General features: G+C 47.8%; 1 pseudogene; it reads right to left on the bottom strand.

The window, feature by feature from the left end:
* Window positions 1–2,836: 2,836 nt before the first annotated feature.
* Window positions 2,837–16,997, bottom strand: LOC117071014 (annotated as a pseudogene).
* Between the last annotated feature and the right edge of the window lie 2,407 nt (window positions 16,998–19,404).

Raw genomic sequence — 19,404 nt, 5'->3', positions numbered from 1 at the left:
CTATCTCCAAACATCATCACATTGGGGGTTGGGCTCGTAAACCAAAAAGAACTTGAAACAGGTCTCAATCTTTTTTTTTTTTTTTTTGGAGACAGAATCTCACTCTGTCCCCTAGGCTGGAGTGCAGTGGCATGATCTCGGCTCACTGCAATCTCCACCTCCTGGGTTCAAGCAATTCTCATGGCTCAGCACCCCAAGTAGCTGGGATTGCAGGCATGCACCACCACACCCGGCTTTTTGTATTTTTTTTTTTTTTCTGAGATGGAGTCTCGCTTTGTCACCCAGGCTGGAGTGCAGTGGCGCAATCTCAGCTCACTGCAACCTCCACCTCCCAGATTCAAGTGATTTTCCTGCCTCAGCCTCCTGAGTAGCTGGGATTACATGTGCCCACTGCCACACCTGGCTAATTTTTGTATTTTTAGTAGAGACAGGGTTTCACCATGTTGGCCAGGCTAGTCTCAAATTCCTGACCTCAAGTGATCTTCCCGCCTTAGCCTCCCAAAGTGCTGGGATTACAGGTGTGAGCCACTGTGCCCGGCCTTCTTTCGAGTCTTTGATGAGTCTTTCACTGAATACATAATTTACATGAGGTGGGGGTGGGGGATGGTAGAGGAATAATCACTTATGCCATGTCTAGCTCTGAATCTGCATTTTTACATCAGAGGAAGCAATCAGATGTGCATGTGTCTCAAGTGAGCAGAGGGATGACTTAGAGTTCCGTCATTTGTCCCATGCCCGTGAAGACAGGTTATGCATTCACATTGGGTAAAATTCAGCAGATCCATTTCAGGGTAAAAATCTTGGGGCCCCAGAATTTCCTAATGAGGAAATTGTGAGGGAGGTATGTAACCTTCTTATCTTTGTAACTCTCTTATTATTTAGAAATAAAATGGGAGGCAGGTTTGCCTGATGCAGTTCTCAGTTTGACTTTTCCCTTTGACTTGGTGATTTGGGGGGTCTTGAGATTTGCTTTCCTTTCACGGCCTTCAACTAGGAATTTGGAGGGGGGACACAATTCAGTCCACACCAAGCCTCATTGAGAAGGTGAGATGTGAGCATAGAATTAAAGGAGGTGAGAATTAGAATATCTGGGACGAGCACCCCAGGCAATGATGTGGGTACAGCAAAGACCTGGGGCAGGAATGTGCCCAGTATGTTGGAGGAACAGCAAAGAGTCCACAGTGGTTGCAGTGGGCAGAGCAAGGAGGACAATAGTGAGAGGTGAGGTTAGAGAAGTGTTGGGACTCGGTCCTGCAGGGCATTGTAGACCATGTAAGGCCTTTGGCTTTTCCTCCGAGAGAAATGGGAACCATCGCAGGGGGCTTGACCAGAGTGACCACACGATTGGCCTTATGTTCTCAGTGACCACCCAGTACTGTATTGAGACTAGGCCATGGGAGTAAAGGTAGGAAACAGATGGACCTGCTAGGAAACTTCTACAGAAATCTAGATAAGGAATGATGGTGGCTGAGACCATGGTGATAAGAATGGTGGCAGTGAGATGTCAGATTCTGTACATATGTGGAAGGTAATGTCCACAGAATTTCATAACAAATTGGACAAGGAGTGTGAAAGGAAGAGAGGAGTGAAAAATGACTCTTAAGATTCTGGCAGGGAAGAATGGAGTTGCTGTCAGTTGAGATGAGGAAGGCTGCTGGTAGAGCAGGTAGAGGTGAAAAGATCGGCTGCTTCAGTTTTGGACATGTTGAGTTTGAGATGTCTGCTAGACATCCGGGTGGATATATCAGGTAGGTAACTGGGTATATAAGCCGGGTTTGGAGAGAGACCCAGGATGCAGATAGAAGTTTGGGAGTCATCCCATGCTGATGGTATTTAAACTATGAGAGCAGATGAGATCATCAAGGGAGTGAGAGAGAAGCCAGGACAATGGTCTAACCCTGGGGCACCCCAAGAAGACCAGCTGCCATGGAGATTGAGAACAAGGCTGATTTGCTCAAAACCAGGGTGCCCAAGGAATGACAAAAGGGAGATGGCTAATACAGACCAGGTACCGTGGGTCCCCAGAGACAAGTTTCTGCTCTCCCCATTGTTGACCTCCTTACAAGGCCGCGTTTCCCAGCCTCTGCCCTAAAACTATTCTGCTGTGGTCCAGAGGTTCTCAATGCTAATTTGTGGCCTTTTAAAAAATAAGCATAAGGCCAGGCACGGTGACTGACACCTATAATCCCAGCACTTTGGGAGGCCGAGGCAGGTGGATCATGAGGTCAGGAGTTCAAGACCAGCCTGGCCAAGATGGTGAAACGCTGTCTCTACTAAAAATACAAAAAATTAGCCGGGCGTGGTGGCATGCGCCTATAATCCCTGCTACTCTGGACGCTCAGGCAGAGAATTGCTTAAACCGGGGCGGGCAGGTGGGGGAGATGGGAGGGCGGAGGTTGCAGTGGGCCGAGATCACGCCACTGCACTCCAGTCTGAGCGACAGTGAGACTGTCTCAATAAATAAATAAATAAATAGGCATAAAATTTTGAGATTAGAGCTAAAAGATCTGACTTTGATCATCCACGCCAGTGAGGCTCCCTCCCTACCTCTCAGCTCCGATGTACTCCTGGTGGGAGGGGAGGTGCTTTGCCTGGCCGCCCCCTTCTCCTGGGATCCTGTCTCGGTCTCTTCCCCGACTCCTGTTCCCGGGCTTGTATCAACCCCACCCAGTGACTACTGCTGTCTGCGCCCGAGGACCTCATCTCCTCGCAGAGGCTGGCCCCCCACGTTCCGCATCCCACGCTAGGACACGCCTGTGGCCTTGCCAGGGTGGGCGGGACACGGCCTCTTTCCTTCCTTCCCATCCAGCGCCGGTGAGGCTCAGCACTCACTGTCTCACTGGCAGCACAGACAAAGCCTTGGGGGCTCCACGGGATAATTAATAGCGAGAAAGCCCCCAGGGACCTCCGGAAAGAGACACCATTGGTTGCAGGCCTCCAGGTTCTCGTCTGCCTGGTGAGTGAGGTGGTAAGCAGCGTCAGTCCCCTGCAGGAACTGGTGCTGGGGGAAACGAGCGCTTCGTGCAGACCGCAGAGGTGGAGGCCGAGGGCTGGGGTCCCTGGTTCCGCGTGCCCTTCCCTCGCCGCACCGCGCGGTCCCGCCAGGGGGCGCCAGGCACCCCCCCCCCCCCCCCCCGCCCCCAATTCTGGGCTCCTTGCGCAGGTCCAGCTGTGCTCCAAGATTATCTTTCCTTCTATAGCTCACTAGATCTTCTTATGCTCACAGGGGTGCCATCCCTCACTCCAGAGCCATCATCAGAATTCAAAAGCAGAATTAGAAAAATCCTTGCTCTACCAGGCTGGGTAACATAAGGCGATACTGTCTCTACAAAAAGTGAAATGTAGTCCCAGCTACTCAGGAGGCAGAGGTAGGAGGATCACTGGAGCCCAAGAGTTCGAGGCTACAGTGAGCTATGATTGAGCTGTTGCACCCCAGCCTGGGCCACAGAGCGAGACCCGCCTCTAAAGCAGTAATAATAGCGAAAATTTTTTTTTTTTTTTTTTTTTTTGAGGCGGAGTCTCGCTCTGTCGCCGGGACTGGAGTGCAGTGGCTGGATCTCAGCTCACTGCAAGCTCCGCCTCCCGGGTTCACACCATTCTCCTGCCTCAGCCTCCCGAGTAGCTGGGACTACAGGCGCCTGCCACCTCGCCCGGCTAGATTTTGTATTTTTTAGTAGAGACGGGGTTTCACCGTGTTAGCCAGGATGGTCTCGATCTCCTGACCTCGTGATCCGCCCGTCTCGGCCTCCCAAAGTGCTGGGATTACAGGCTTGAGCCACCGCACCCGGCCGAAAATTTTTTAAATAAATAAAAAAAAAATTCTCACTCTTTAGCTATTGAATTTTGTGGCGGTGATTTCTTTAGAAACTGCCTCTTCCCACCCCCACTCCACCCACAGACAGGCTGAGCTACATCAGTACAGAGCCTGGCACTCCGGATGCTGGCGGAATTGATTCAGTAGCATGAGCAGGAAGGTCCATTTGAAGAGATCACTCCAAAACAGCGGTTCACAACAAGGTGGGAGTGGAAGAGAATGTTCTCCTGGGAGTGGGTGGGGGTGGGGTGTCAGCATGTGGACCTGGTACAGCAGCGTTTGAAAATACCTCCAGTATTCTAATATAATTTAAAATAATAATTAGCCGGGTGTGGTGACTCGTGCCTGTAATCCCAGCTACTAGGGAGGCTGAGGTGGGAGGATTCCCTGAGCCCTAGAGTTCAAGACCAGCCTGGATAGCATAGCAAACCCCTGTCTCGTATAAATAATAATAATAATAATAATAATAATAATAATGATTATTATTCAATGTTTTTGTCATTCAAACCACAGGTAGTAAAGCTTGACAGAATTGTTGTGGGTGGGATGTGAGCTAAAAATATTGAGAACGAGGACCTAGCAGATTGTCTGCTATAAGTTCCCTTGCTGTGGAAGATGGAGTCTCCCCTGAAGAGTAGTGTTGGTCCTTGGGACAGTGGCCGCAGTCCGGCCCATCACAGAAGGGAATGGTGCTACCTGGGGCTGGAAGCTGGTGTCTGGAGTGGGGGGAGGTGGGGAGGAACTTGGAGATTCAGCTCACTTTCAGTCTTGTTAAGGAGGCCAGTGTGCCGGGCGCGGTGGCTCAAGCCTGTAATCCTAGCACTTTGGGAGGCTGAGATGGGCGGATCATGAGGTCAGGAGATAGAGACCATCCTGGCTAACACGGTGAAACCCCGTCTCTACTAAAAAAAAAAAAAAATACAAAAAACTAGCCGGGCGAGGTGGCGGGCGCCTGTAGTCCCAGCTACTCGGGAGGCTGAGGCAGGAGAATGGCGTAAACCCGGGATGTGGAGCTTGCAGTGAGCCGAGATCTGGCCACTGCACTCCAGCCTGGGCAACAGAGCGAGACTCCGCCTCAAAAAAAAAAAAAGAAAAAAAAAAAGGAGGCCAGTGTCTAAAGTGAGAACCACACCAGGTAAGCTATATTCTAATCTGCTCCTTGTTTTCTTGGCAGAATGGTTCATGCAGGACAGAAAAAGGAGAGACAAAGGACTGTCAGGAGAGTGACTGGTCCAAATGAGGACTCAGGAACCCCCAGTGGACCCAGAGAGAAAAACACTCTGGGTGGGAAGGGCATGGGAAGTGATCACTATGCACTTGTGCTGGAGAAAAATGACACCAGGGGAGGTTGACCAGCACCCTCTGGGTTCATTCTTTTTATAAGGAAGACTTCTGGTTTCTTACTCTGTTCCTTGAATGGATTTACATCCCAGAAAGATGTGTGCTCTGTGCAAATGAAGGGGTCCTCTTCCACTGTAAAGAATGCATTGGCTTTCTGGACTGGGGGGCCGGCTGGTACAAGCGTTTCCCAGGAGAGAGCAGTTTCTGAAAGGATTTTTGGAGTTGCAGAGTCAAGGACCAGGCTGGGAGTCTTGGTGACCCCACCAAGCACAGAGGATGCCAGGCACCTGATTGGAGAAGGCTGTGGGAGTCTTCTAGAACAATCGTGCTAACTGCACGCACCATCTGCATGAACCAATACCAGGTTATACTGGTATTCAGCCATCTTGTACTATTTCCTCGGGGTGTCCCTAGAATGTTTTGTTTTTGACTAGCATTTCAGCAGCCTGCAGGTAGGGACAGCATTTCATACACAGTGTGTGCCTCCCAGGAGCCAGGTGCAGCTGGGGTGTGTGACTGTGAGGCTCCTTGCTGTCCATGACATAATGTCACCCCCACTGCCTCAGTTTACTCCCCAGTCACCCCTTGAGGTAACAGGGCTGGTGCTTTTACAATTCCCATTTTAAAGATGAGGAAACAGGCTGGGTGTGGTGGCTCACGCCTGTAATCCCAGCGCTTTGGGAGGCTGAGGCAGGTGGGTCATTTGAGTTCAGGAGTTCGAGATCAGCCTGACCAACACAAAAAATTACCAGGGTGTGGTGGTGCATGCCTGTAATTTCAGCTACTTGGGAGGCTGAGGCCTGAGAATTGCTTGAACCCAGAGGTGGAGGTTGCAGTGAGCCAAGATCGCACCACTGCACTCTAGCCTGGGTGACACAGTGAGACTCCATCTCAAAAAAAAAAAAAAAAAAAAAAAAGACGAGGAAACAGAGGTCAGTGAGTGCTGGCCTCAAGAGAACCTCAAAATCCCACTCTGCCTATCCCTGCCTGCCCTTATCTTCAATCCTTGAGGAACAGAATGATGCCAGGTGTGAGTTGTTCAGGTATCTCCCCAGTATCTCCTCCTACATGGTGGGGAGGGTGACCACGGCAGGGGTTTGGGGGAAGGCTCTTCTGCCATGCCTTGGGACTTCCCTTTCTGCGTGAGTGTGAGGTAGTTGGATTGCACCTACTCAGCATGGATTTTGCACAGAAAGTCTTGCTTGCTTTTCCTTGGTGTGATTTTTATTGAACTCACCTTTCCTTACTAAGGGAGTGTTAAGTTGGTTTGGGTTTCAGGAGAAAAGAAACATAGCCTACTTAGGTGAGCCCCCAGCCTACATTAAGGAATCTCTTACATGGGACAGACTGGTCCGGTGGGGCAAAAACGTTTCAGTAATAAATAATTTGCATTTGCCTGCCCTAAGATGGGACAGGAGTGGAGGATACAGTCTCTGGCCAGATCTCATGATCCTGTCCTCATCCCACAACATGCACTAGTGACCCTCTCATGCTCCCACTGCCACAAAAGGCAGAAGTGGGGTTGGAACATCTGACCCAAGTCCATACCTCTTTCCTCTCCCCTTCTGCATTTCTGAGTCTTGAAGCGATGCTGGGCCAAAGTGGGGGTGATCCTTGGCCGTCCTGGGAGGAGCTTTGCACACTGGCTGTAAGTTCCTATTTCAGTTGATGGTTCTATAGTGGATGAGCTCCACATTCAATTCTTATGCCCCTGCAGCTGCCGCAGGAGGCAGGGTGACCTGTCACCAAGGCAGCTCCCACAACCTGGTCATAGCTCTTTCCTCAGGGCCTGTTACCCAGCATGAGCTAAGGTCTTTGGGAACTTCTAAGACCACTTGAAGAAGGAAATTTATCCTGTGTCTTTCCCTCTCCCTTTCTCCCTCCCTCCCTCCGTCCGTCCCTCCCTCCCTCCCTGTCTTCTTTTATTTTTCCTTCTCTTCCTTTTTCCTCCCATCCATTCACTCAAATCTAGGCAATGCATCCCTGTGGTATGCTAGCTGTTGTTTCTCTAGGTTAAGAGGCATTAGAAACAGAATACTTCCCCTGAGTCAGGAGCCACACTGAATTATTCATAGGCTGAATCTATTGCAAGTTTTAGAGGGAATTTTCTTCAAGGTTGTGGCTGTGAGGCTGCTGAGTTAAAGAAGTAATGAATATGCCTAACATTCGCAGAGGTGAGAAATGCTGCCTGGACTCAGACAGCCCAGGGTCTCAGGCTCACACAGCCCTGGGACAATTGCAGTAAAGAGAAATGCCCTGAATAGAGATTCATACTGTCTTGGCCTTGTTGGATGGAACCCTAATCTCCCTGAACTCTTCCATCTGTGGGTTGATGGATTAAACACACATGAGTGGAGAGCTGGGTCTCCCCAAACTCTACACCTGTATGGAATCCATTTCCCCCTGTTCTGGACCATTTAGAAGGGCATGTGGGTACGTGGAGTTGTCTGACAGAGATACTGACTGGAGAATCGGTGAGGTCCCCAACACTGAGATGATTTGGGTTGGAAATAATGAGTAACCATCAGGCATGCTGTGGGAAGGGCTCCTGCTCTGGGTGGAGGTGGGACTGGATATCTGTAGATGATCAAAGCCATCTTGTTAATCAATTTGAGGGTCAAGATCATCCTCACATCTGAGTATCTTGAAAGGTTCCTCACAAATCTAAGATTCAACTACCAGGAATAATGATCTCAAAGTAGAATCTGAACTTGGATTTCCTTAGACTCAGAACTGGAACCTGAACTTGGATTCCCTTAGACTCACAACTGTTTGGTTTTGTCAGGTGCTGCTTCTTGGATTTGCCTCCTGACTGTTGCCAATTCCCCCACTACCTCATAGTCTTCATTCAACCCCTGCAGTGCCCCACTGATGACACCATTCTGCCGGTGATGCCTGGATCTCCCATGGCATCGCCTACCTTCTAGGTAGCTTTACAGAGAGGAAGTGTAGCCTCATGGAGAAACCAGCAACTCTGGAGCAAGTGGACTTACTTAGATTAATATCTTGTTTTCACCATTATGGCTGGGTGACTTTGGCCAAATTAACAAACCTCTCTGACCTTCATTGTCCTCTTCCGCAAAATGAAAATGGTAAAAACCATTATTTATAGGATTGTGAGGTTTATGTGAAATAATGGAAATAAGGCACTTGGCCAGGCACGGTGGCTCATGCCTGTAGTCCCAGCACTTTGGGAGGCAGAGGCGAGTGGATCACCTGAGGTCAGGACTTCAAGACCAGCCTGGCCAACATGGTGAAACTGCATCTCTGCTAAAAATACAAAAGTTAGCTGGGCATGGTGATGCGTGTCTGTAATCCCAGCTACTTGGGAGGCTGAGAGAGGAGAATTGCTTGAACCCGGGAGGCGGAGGGTGCAGTGAGTCGAGATCACGCCACTGTACTCCAGCCTGGGCGACAGAGCGAGATTCTGTCTAAAGAAAAGAAAGAGAGAAAGAAAGAAAAGAAGGCACTTGATACAATGCTTAGCACATCCCTCCCCAGTTTCATTGTTCTCTTGTGTCTCTTGCCCTTGACTATGCAGTTCCATAGACCATTATTCTCCTCCTGTGACAGAGATTTCTAATAGCCCACTAGTACCCATCTCCCCTTCTTTCCTCTTAGTTTTAGTTTGACACATGGCTACTTAGTTAGACACTATATATTCCAGCCTCCCTTTCAGCCAGGAGTTGCCATGTGACTAAGCTCTGGCCCGTGGAATGATGCAAGCAAAAGTGACGTGTGCAGCTTCTTCAAGAGGAAATTGTTTGCCTTCCACAATTTCCATCTTTCTTCCTGGAATGTGGGAGTGGTGCTGGTGTTAGCTTTGATCATGCAAATGAGGAAAACACCCTAGAAGATGGCAACGGGCCCCAGACAACCTCTTGACATGGGACTATCTTCCCAGCCTGGACCATTCACCTACCTATAGCTTAGTATGCAAGAGAAAAACAAGCCTCTTCTCAGCCTCTGCTCATTCTCCCACCTTGAATTAGATGTCACTTCACCATCTCTGACCCTCCAAGGCCAGTACTTCCTGTGGGCTTTCACCCATGTTCTCATGTCTGCAAGCCCCGCAAGACTGGGAGCACCATGAGGAAGGGACCATGGTCTCATCTGCGCTGGTTTTCTCAGGAACAGGAATACAGTAGGCACTTAGTAAATGTTGAATAAATCGATGATAGTGCCACATGCTTACAAACTGCCTTAGTTCTGCCTAAAGGGATCTTAAGCACTTCAACCTGCTTGATCTCCAGCAAAAACAAAAGAACAATTCCCATTTTTTCCCTCCCTTCCTCCAAACACACCCAGGGCTTTCTTCCATGTCCCGTCGGCCAAAGCAGACCCTGGAAAGAAGCCCTCCCCAAGGTGCCTTGTTGACTACGGCCAAGGCCTGGCCCAGTGCTGGACACCAGTCTATGTGAGTATATTTCTGTAAGCCCATGGTTATTAGCAGAATCCCACCCCAGTGTGAGACCTGGTTGTGTTTGACCAGGTCCATGAAGTGTAGTAGCAGTTGCTCCCACTAGACTATTTTTGCCTTGAAAATCTAGGCAAAAACAGAGGCTTTGGTTAAAAAAAAGGAGGGTGGGGTAGGGGGAAGATTGATAGATCAAATGTAATTGGAAAAGGCATGCAACCTTTTTCAATTTATACACATCTACAGAGGTCTATTTACAGATCTGGGATGGGGTTGGGCTCAGGGGCTCATGCCTGTAATCCCAGCACTTTGGGCAGCTGAGGTGGGAGGATCACTTGAGCCCAGAAGGTTGAGGCTACAGTGAGCCATAGTAGAACCACTGCACTCCAGCCTGGGTGACAGAGTGAGACTCAGTCTCAAGACAAACAAACAAAGAAATGAATCTGGGATGGGGCACTCCTGGTGGACTTCTCTGGTCATTGTGTAGAGGGCACTATGCACTCTCCAAGGACCAAGGTCTTGCAGCCAACTCTGAAAGCCAGGGCTCTGGTCCCCAGCCAGCCTTTCCTTGAAGGCATTTCTTGAGTGCATTGCCCTTGGCAGCAGTTAGATGCTGCTGCTTTTTATTAGTGCTTCCTTCTCTTTTTCCAGGCCCTCTTTTGGGGTTCTTTCTGCAGACAGTGGCTTTCATTTTAGCCTGACGGTTCAGAAGAGGACAGTGGACTGGCCTCACCACCCATCAGCCTCTGCTTTGGGGACTGAATGCACAACATCATCCTCACTCCTAAACTGACCTCCAAATACACACAGTTGTGATCTCACTGCTCAGGAGGGCTGGAAGCTGTGGCAGCTCTTCTGAGGGCTCAGTGGGGCCAGCCACCCTCAGCTGGAGGTGAAAGCAGGTTTTTTTTTTTTTTTTTATTGAGAAGGAGTCTCTCTCTATTGCCCAGGCTGGAGTGTAGTGGCATGATCTCGGCTCACTGCAACCTCCACCCACCGAGTTCAAGCAATGATCCTGCCTCAGCCTCCTAAGTAGCTGGGATTATAGGTGCCAGCCTAATCCCATGCCCAGCTAATTTTATTGTATTTTTAGTAGAGATGGGGTTTCACCATGTTGGCCAGGCTAGTTAGGAACTTCTGACCTCAAGTGATCTTCCTACCTTGGCCTCCCAAAGTGCTGGGATTACAGGCATGAGCCACCATGCCCAGACAGGTAAGCAGATTTTTGTGGGTTAAGTTTGCCCCAGAGCAGGAGCATTCTGTCCTGTTGCCTAAGAAGAGTAAGACTGGTGCTTTTGAGAAAAAGCAAAATGCCAACTCAGGGGGAGAAGCTTCAGACCTCATATTTGACTCAGGCATGCCCTCTACCGCAATCAGGTGATTATGGTGGTTTAACTGTCCTTGATGGTAGAACAAGAAGCTCTTACATTTGCGGAGACCTTTGATAGTGGCGCTGTTTTCCACAGTCCTGTCTTCGATGAGTCATCTCATATTTCCTCCCTAGTAGAGCACAGGTTGAGGTGGGGTGGGAGGGGAGGTCACCTTCAAAGAGGCCCACCAAACAGGGGAATGAATCTTGGGGCCACTAATACCCTCTGCTTACATTAGCCAATGTTGATACAAGGTCACTTTCAAAGTTCTTGTTCATCTTATGTAAACCTGTTCAGATGACAAAGCCCTTGAAGTCTTGAATTTATGTGGTCTTAGACTTTAAAGTTCTTGAGAAAAAAACACCATAGGGGAAAATCTAGAAGACAGCTTTATGCTTTGACTTAACTTTGTCTGTGAATTGAAAAGGAACTTGCCTTTCTTCAGCTCTGGGAAGGAGGGACAACTCGGGAGCTTAATGACAGGTCACTGACCCCACCCTAGTGGACTGTTAGGCTTTGTGATCTGGATTGAAAGTGGACACCTCCAGTCAGCCTCTCTGCATCCCTTCCAGCACATTCTTTCTGAGGGTGAAACTAAAAGCAATAGTTTAGTTTGTGCTTACCTTTATTTCAACAGAGTTTAACTTTAGAACCACCTACTTAAAACTAATGATGAAATTAATAATAAAAGTTATTTATTGTGGGGCGTGGTGGCTCATGCCTGTAATCCCAGTGCTTTGGGAAGCTGAGGTGGACAGATCACCTGAGGTCAGGAGTTTGAGACCAGCCTGGCCAACGTGGTGAAACTCTATCTCTACTAAAAATACAAAAATTAACTGGCCATGGTGGCGCAAGCCTGTAATCCCAGCTACTCTGGAGGCTAAGGCAGGAGAGTCACTTGAACCTGGAAGACGGAGGTTGCAGTGAGCCAAGATCGTGCCACTGTAGTCCAGCCTGGGTGACAAGAGAACGAGACTCTGTCTCAGAAAAAAAAAAAAAAAAAGCTATTTATTGAGCACATATTATGTGCCAGGCACTGTGCTATTTTCTCTGCATGCTTTTTACTCATTTAGTTCTCACAACAACCTGTGCAGTAGATACCTTTTTTTGTTGTTAAAAATTTTTTAGGGATAGAGACTTGGTCTTGCTATGTTGCCCAGGCTGGTCTTGAATTCCTTGACCTCTCTAAGTGTTGAGATTACAGAAGTGAGCCACCACCCCCAGCCTGGTAGGTATCATTTTTGTCCCCACTTTACAGATGAGGAAAATGAGGCTCAGAGAAATTATGTGATTTGCCCAAGTTGACCCAAAGGTGGGGGTTTTCTGGATTTGACACAATTTTGCAAGAGGGCTGATTCTTAGTGAAAGGGGAGAAACCAGCTTCTTCCACTTTGGGAAAGGTTGTGTTCTGCCATCCATGTCAGATGATCCTAAAGAAACACTCACTAACCCTTGTTCTCATGTGTAGAGAAGGGTCAGAACAGGAATTAGATGAAGAAAGACATAACAAAAGGGAGTGTCTGAATTTTTTCCTTTTGTCCAATGCAAGTCTGGTTTTGCAACTGAAAAATCCTAATCACTCTCAAAGTTAAAAACTCCAGAAATGTTATCTCCTGGTGATTTGTTTACAGCCTCTTCTACCAGGTACAATGATTTGGTAGGCTGGTTTCACGGCTGTCACCTGTGTAGTCACACAAGGCCCTGAGTTTAGAAGGGCCCATCCTCGCTTTAATGTTCTGCTGTCCATCTTGAAATTCTTAATAATTTTTAAATGAGAGACCATGCATTTTCATTTTGCCCTGGGCACTGCAAGTTATGTAGCTGATCCTGCAATTTGGGAGACTAAAAATAATGCAATATAACCAAGAATAGCTGCAGCCATGAGCTACTCCAGAACCAAAGCTGGGGTGCCTGGGGTCCTTCCCGTGTGTGCTCTGTTTGTGTGGAGAGTAAGTGATCACACAAGGAAGTTGTCTATTCACTTGCCCTGCAGTGAGAACTGGTATTGACGTCAGAGCAGGAGCTCGGCAATGAACCTATCAGAAGAGCCCAGTGGAACAGAGATGGAGGGAGCCCTAGGCCTATTTGAAAATCCCAGGAGAACAAGGGCAGGTGGCTCAAGCTTCCCTGAGTCTGGATTTGCTTGATGCCCTGACTGGTGGCAGAGGGTCTGATTTCAATGCATCTGACATTAATATATCCTTCTGATCCCAGGCTGGAGCTCAGAGCCTTCAGTACCCCATTTTGTTTAGTTTTGTTTTTGAGACAGGATCTTGCTCCATTTCCCAGGCTGGAGTGCTGTGGTGTAATCATGGCTCACTGTACCCTCAAACTCCTGAGCTGAAGTAATCTTCCTGCTTCAGCCTTCCAAGTAGCTAGGAGTAGAGGTGCATCCCACCATGCCCAGCTAATTTTTTATTTTTGGTAGAGATGAGGTCTCACTACATTGCCTGGGCTGATCTTGAACTCCAGGCCTCACATGATCCTCCTGCCTTGACCTTCCAAAGTGTAGGGATTACAGGAGTGAGTCACCATGCCTGGAAACTTTTTTTTTTTTAGATGGAGTCTCGCTCTGTCACCCAGGCTGGAGTGCACTGGCACTATCTCAGCTCACTGCAACCTCCGTCTCCCACGTTCAAGTAATTCCCCTGCCTCAGCCTCCTGAGTAGCTGGGATTACAGGCGCCTGCCACCACGCCCAGCTAGTTTTTATTTTTAGTAGAGACGGGGTTTCACCATCTTGTCCAGGCTGGTCTCGAACTCCTGACCTCAGGTGATCTGCCTGCCTTGGCCTCCCCAAGTGCTGGGATTACATGCGTGAGCCACCACACCCAGCTGCCTGGCAACATTCTGATTTATAAATAATTTGTCCCATCACAAGGCAATGGCAGCCCATTGAAAAACCCAAGTCTTTCTTTGTTGGTTTCTCATACTTTCTCTCTCCTCTCTCCTCTTTCCTTCCTTCCTTCCTTGTTTTTAAATTTTTTTTTGAAACGGCGCCTTGCTCCGTCGTCAGGCTGGAGTGTAATGGTGCAATCTTGGCTCACTGCAACCTCTGCCTCCTGGGTTAAAGCAATTCTCCTGCTTCAGCCTCCTAAATAGCTGGGACTACAGGCATGTGTCACCATGCCCGGCTAATTTGTTGTATATTTAGCAGAGATGAGGTTTCACCATGTTAGCCAGGATGGTCTCGAACTTCCGACCTCGTGATCCACCCGCCTCAGCCTCCCAAAGTGCTGGGACTACAGGCATGAGCCACGGCGCCCGGCCCTTTCTTTCCTTTCCTTCCTTTCCTTCCTTCCTTTTCTTTTCTTTTCTCTTTTCCTTTTTCTTTTTTTTCTTTTTCTTCCTTCCTTCCTTCCTTCTTTCCTTCCTTCCTTTCTCTCTCTCTCTTTCTTTCTCTCTGTTTCTCTCTCTTTCTCTCTGTTTCTCTCTCGTGCTCTCTTCCTTGCCTTGCCTTGCCTTCTTTCCTTCCTTCCTTTCTTTTGAGATGGAGCCTCACTCTGTCACCCAGGCTGGAGCGCAGTGGTGCGATCTCGGTTTACTGCAACCTTCACTTCCTGGGTTGAAGCATTTCTCCCACCTCAGCCTCCTGAATAGCTGGGATTACAGGTGCATGCCATCTTGGTCGGCTAATTTTTGTAGTTTTAGTAGAGACAGTGTTTTGCCACGTTGGCCATGCTGGTCTCAAACTCCTGGCCTCAAGTGATCTGCCCACCTTGGCCTCCCAAAGTGCTGGGATTACAGACATGAGCCATGCGCCTGGCCAAAATATCTTTCAAGGAGAAAGAAAGTCCAAGCTGCTCTGAACCATTTGGCTTCCGTGCTATAGTAAAGATATATAAATCATCATTGCTGGGCATCCATAGACATATATTCACTGCTTCCTTGGTCTACTTGGTCTCCTAACCGCTGTCCCAGAATTTGGGGTGTTAGCCCCCAGACTGCCTTACTGTTAAAGCAGAATTCTGGCATCCCTGGCTGCTCTGTGCTGTTTCTATACTGTCTGCCCCCAGGGCCTCTCTCTGGCTGGCTCTGATCTGGCAGCCTGCTCATTGCTCTGCGTTGTCATGGAGAAGGTTTTAGAAACATATTGTTGAACTGTGGGTGTATTTCTGCCACCTGGTAACAAGTGAGTTTGTAGAAAAGCCACAATGGAGGAAAAGAAAGCGCTCTTGGAGGACAGAGCTAGTGCCAGGGAAGCCAGCCGTGGCAGAGGGATGGGAGCCTGCACTGCTGTTTGCTGTTTGGTATTCTGTGCAGGCAGCCGAGTGCTGGTTGCCTTGGTTTCTGCAGGACTCCTGGGAGCTTGTGGCAGACGGAAGGCCATAGCCTCTGCAGAAGTTTGCAGATTCTAGGAAAATGAATTGCCATGCAGCCCAATCAGTGGGAGGAGACCAAGTGGGCTCTCAGCCATTGAGATGCTCTGATGTAAATTTATGCTTCATGCAGACAGAAAAGCTGCCCTCTGCTTATGTATGCCATCAGGCTGCCCTTGACCCATCTGTGCCAGCTCCTCATGGGGCCTAGATGTCCTAGCCACCTGGGCACCCCCTCCACCCTCCCACCCCCAGTTCCTGCAAGGACTTCAGACAGTCGATTTAGGGCACCTGCCACACCACTGTCTGCAACTTTGTAGGTCAAAAACAGTTGAATATTGACCATTTCATATTGTTCAACCTAATTGAAAGCTTCAGGGTGACTTGACACTTTCATCAGGCTTAGATAAGATCATTTAAAAAAATCATTAATAGATTTTCTCTTGCCTGATACAATCTCTTCCCTTCTAAATTATTCTAAATCCTGGTACTCTGTGCCATGTCGTCTTCATCTTCCAAATGATGTATATGCTACTAATTATGCCCTCAAAGCTACAGAGCATACTGCCTTTCCCTTGAGAAGGTTTGTATACTCTTTCTACCCCTTGAGGTAGAGACTAGATCCATTCCCATGCCCATAGAGAGAAAAGCTATCTTCTAATGGACTCCAAAGATGTGTTAATTGGTTTGATCACAAGCACAAGAAACTATATATTTGTATTACTTGTACATTCTTTTTTAATATAGTACAATGTTTATTTAAAATCTGAGCTGGGCCAGGCATGGTGGCTCATGTTTTTTATCCCAGCACTTCGAAGGCTGAGGTGGGCAGATCACTTGAGCCCAGGAATTAAGAGATTGGCCTAGGCAATGTGGCAAAACTCCATCTTCACAAAAAATTTAAAAATTAGCCGGGTGTGGTAGCATGAGCCTATAGTCCCAGCTACTTGGGAGGCTGATGTGCGAGGATCACCTGAGTCCGGGGAAGTTTAGGCTGCAGTGAGCCAAGATCACGCCACTGGACTCCAACCTGGGCAACAGAGTGTGAGACCCTGTCTCAAAAAAAAAAAAAAAATTCTGATCTGCCAACTTACAATTTTTCCACCAACTCGGGGAGCTGAAACTTTCACAGGCTTCACAATCTTTTGCTTAGGGGATGCCCTTGTGGATCTTTTTCGATGCTTACTTAGCCTATTTTGCTTCCTTGGCAGCCCTGTAAGCTTGTTCTGGTTGAGCCTTTTTAACTTCAAATTTCTGATTCCTCTTGGCCATTAGATTAGCAAGAGATGCACCACTAATGGCCCCCTGGAATCTGACTGCTTGGCAGTTTCTTTTCTTCTGAATTTCTTCCAAATGTCCCTTTTTGTGCTTTCTTCTGTAGAGGACAATCCGGTTTATCTACCAAGCATCCCTCTTGGAAAGGAAAGCTGACTTATACTTTACATTAAGAAACTGGAAAACATCCCTGTCCATCCTGGTGTAGCGCCTTCCGTGTCTAGGGTAGACCTTGTACTCGCTAAAACTGCACAACTTGACCTTCAGGGTGGTAGCTCCAGGGGAAAAGAAAAGATGGCAAAGGGAAGGAGGGGATCATGGGAAGAGCCATTCTTCTTACGAGAAGTTTTGGCAACTTTTGAAAAGTCTGTGCTTACCCTTATCTACGTACATATGACATCTACAGACTATGAACGCATTTTGCATCAGGACCCAAATAGCAACTATCAGGTTCTGAGGCATCTGCCCTCTCCTTCCTCCTCCCTGGATCTTGATTCAGCTGCTTTAAGGTGGCTCTAGTGATGGGCCTCTTATTTTTCTGTTGAGGCATGGGCTTATTTAACCATCCTCAGTCTCTCGAGATTTATATCCCGCCTGAATTTTTCTGTCTATGGCATCAGCCTAGTATTTCCCAGTCTCTCTCTTTTCTTTCCTTATTTCGATGTTCTCACTGCATTCTCTCCTTTTTTGAACATAAAGATGATTTTACTTGTTTTAGTAACCTCTTAACCAGCCCTTTCCCTTCTCAGAGGTTTTTACACACTTCCCTCCCTCCTTCCTCTGTTTCCACTTCTTTTAGTGGCTGTAAGAAGTGGGAGTCCAGGCAGAACTCTAGACCCACCTAGGGCAGCAGAGGCAGATTGTGAAACCCAGGCCCAGAGCTTTTGGCTGAACCCACATCAAATAATGAGAACTGCTTCAATCCTCATATCCTTTTGTTGTGAATTGCAAGCAGGCGGCAAGAGGGGCTTGTCTGGTGAATGCCACCTGTGGATCAGGTGAGATTAAGTCCACTAGATTTCCCTTTCCAGGAAGGAAGCAGGTGAGCTTCCAGACTTTCCAACACAATCCCCTGGCTTCATGTGATGATGAAAACAGGCACCTATATGAGGAGAAGAAGTAGCCAGTTATAAGCAGGAATACTGAGTACAGACAATGCCCAGAAAATAAAAAAAGGCAGCTGGCAGCCCGAAGATGGAGAGAGCAAAGGGGGGATTTTTATTAAATGCTTTAAAATTGATTTTTTTAAAAAATGCTGCTTTTAGCAGAATAAAGTCTTCTGAAAACTATATACCTAGTGATAATTGGAAGCCAAGTCCTGGACACTTGCAACCACCCACAATAAGATCAGCACGTGTGGAGGGTCTAGAGCACAATTTCTGGCCAGGAGAGGGGTCTTATTCCTATTATTCAAATAGATGGATGGCATCTAACTTCCCTTTAAGCTCCTTAATATTGTAATCTGGTGGCCTAGGAAGTTGAAACCTAGCCACAAATGACACAAATTTGCCATAAAGTAAATAATTACCAATGAACAAGAAGGTAGAGGAGGGAGAATCTACCAGTGGGAGTTAATCAATCACACATACAAACTGCCCTTGAGTTGGACTTGCCTTCTAGAGCAGTGCTTCTCAAACTTTAATGTACAACACGAATCAACTGGAGATCTTGCAAAAGGAAAAAAAAAGAAAAGAAAAAGCAGACTCGGACTCAGAAGGTCTGGGGTGGAGTCTGAGCTCTTCGTTTCTTTTTCTTTCTTTCTTTTTCTTTTTTTTTTTTTTTGAGATGGAGTCTCACTCTGTCACCCAGTCTGGAGTGCAGTGGTGCCATCACGGTTCACTGCAATCTCTGCCTCCCGGGTTCAAGAAATTCTCATGCCTCAGCCTCTCAAGTAGCTGGGATTACAGGCATCCACAACCACGCCTGATTAATTTTTGTATTTTTAGTAGAGACGGGGTTTTGCCATGTTGGCCAGGCTGGTCTTGAAGTCCTGACCTCAGGTGATCCACCTGTCTTGATCTCCCAAAGCTGGGATTGGAGGCATAAGCCACCGAGCCCAGCCTAACCTTTTCATTTCTAATAAATTTCCAGGTGATACCAGCGCTGCTGGTCTGTGGGCCACACTCTGGAGTAGCAAGGTTCTCGAGCAGGGCTACCCAACAGAAATTTTAGTGATGATGGAAACGTTCTATATCTGTGCTAGCCACCAGCCATATGTGTTCTGCTGAGTGCTTGCCATGTGGCTAGTGTGACTGAGGAGCTAAATTTTTAGTTTTACTTAAATTTAATTAACTTACTTTTTTTTCATTTTCTGTTGCTATCACAAAATTTAATTTAAATTTAAATAGGCGTATGTGGCTAGAGATTATTGAATTGGAAAGCACAGCTCTAGAGCAGTGGTTGTCAACCTTAAGTGCACATCAGAATCACCTGGAGAGCTTGCGAAAACACAGATTGATGGTCCCACCCCCAGAATATCTGATGCTGATCCTGCTGGCCCAACGACCACCCTTTGAATACCTCTGCTCTAGAATATGCATCATCCCTGATGTGGTAAGCTTCAGGGTCAGCACAAGAGTCCCTCATCTTGTCTCTGGGCAGTGAGCCTCAGTCCATCCTTAGTGCCAGCAGGACCCACCTGGTGGCACTAAGCTCCAATGAGATCTGAGCTTTCTCCCTGCAGGCCTTATACATAGACATTGCTGGCAGTGATTCAAATGGCTGCCATTGGGATGCTCCAGGAGGTCCCCTGGGTTATAAAATATCATTCTCACTGATTCCCAAGAAGCGACAGAACATATTGGTTAAAAGCATGTGCTGTACAGCCAGACTAAGGGAATCCAAGCTGGCTTTGCTCAACACTGGCTGT

The sequence above is a fragment of the Trachypithecus francoisi genome, unplaced genomic scaffold (genome assembly GCF_009764315.1).
Source record: "Trachypithecus francoisi isolate TF-2019V2 unplaced genomic scaffold, Tfra_2.0 Lachesis_group3, whole genome shotgun sequence".
In the NCBI taxonomy this organism is placed as follows: Eukaryota; Metazoa; Chordata; class Mammalia; order Primates; family Cercopithecidae; genus Trachypithecus; species Trachypithecus francoisi.
This window is presented reverse-complemented; position numbering and strand designations above follow the sequence as displayed.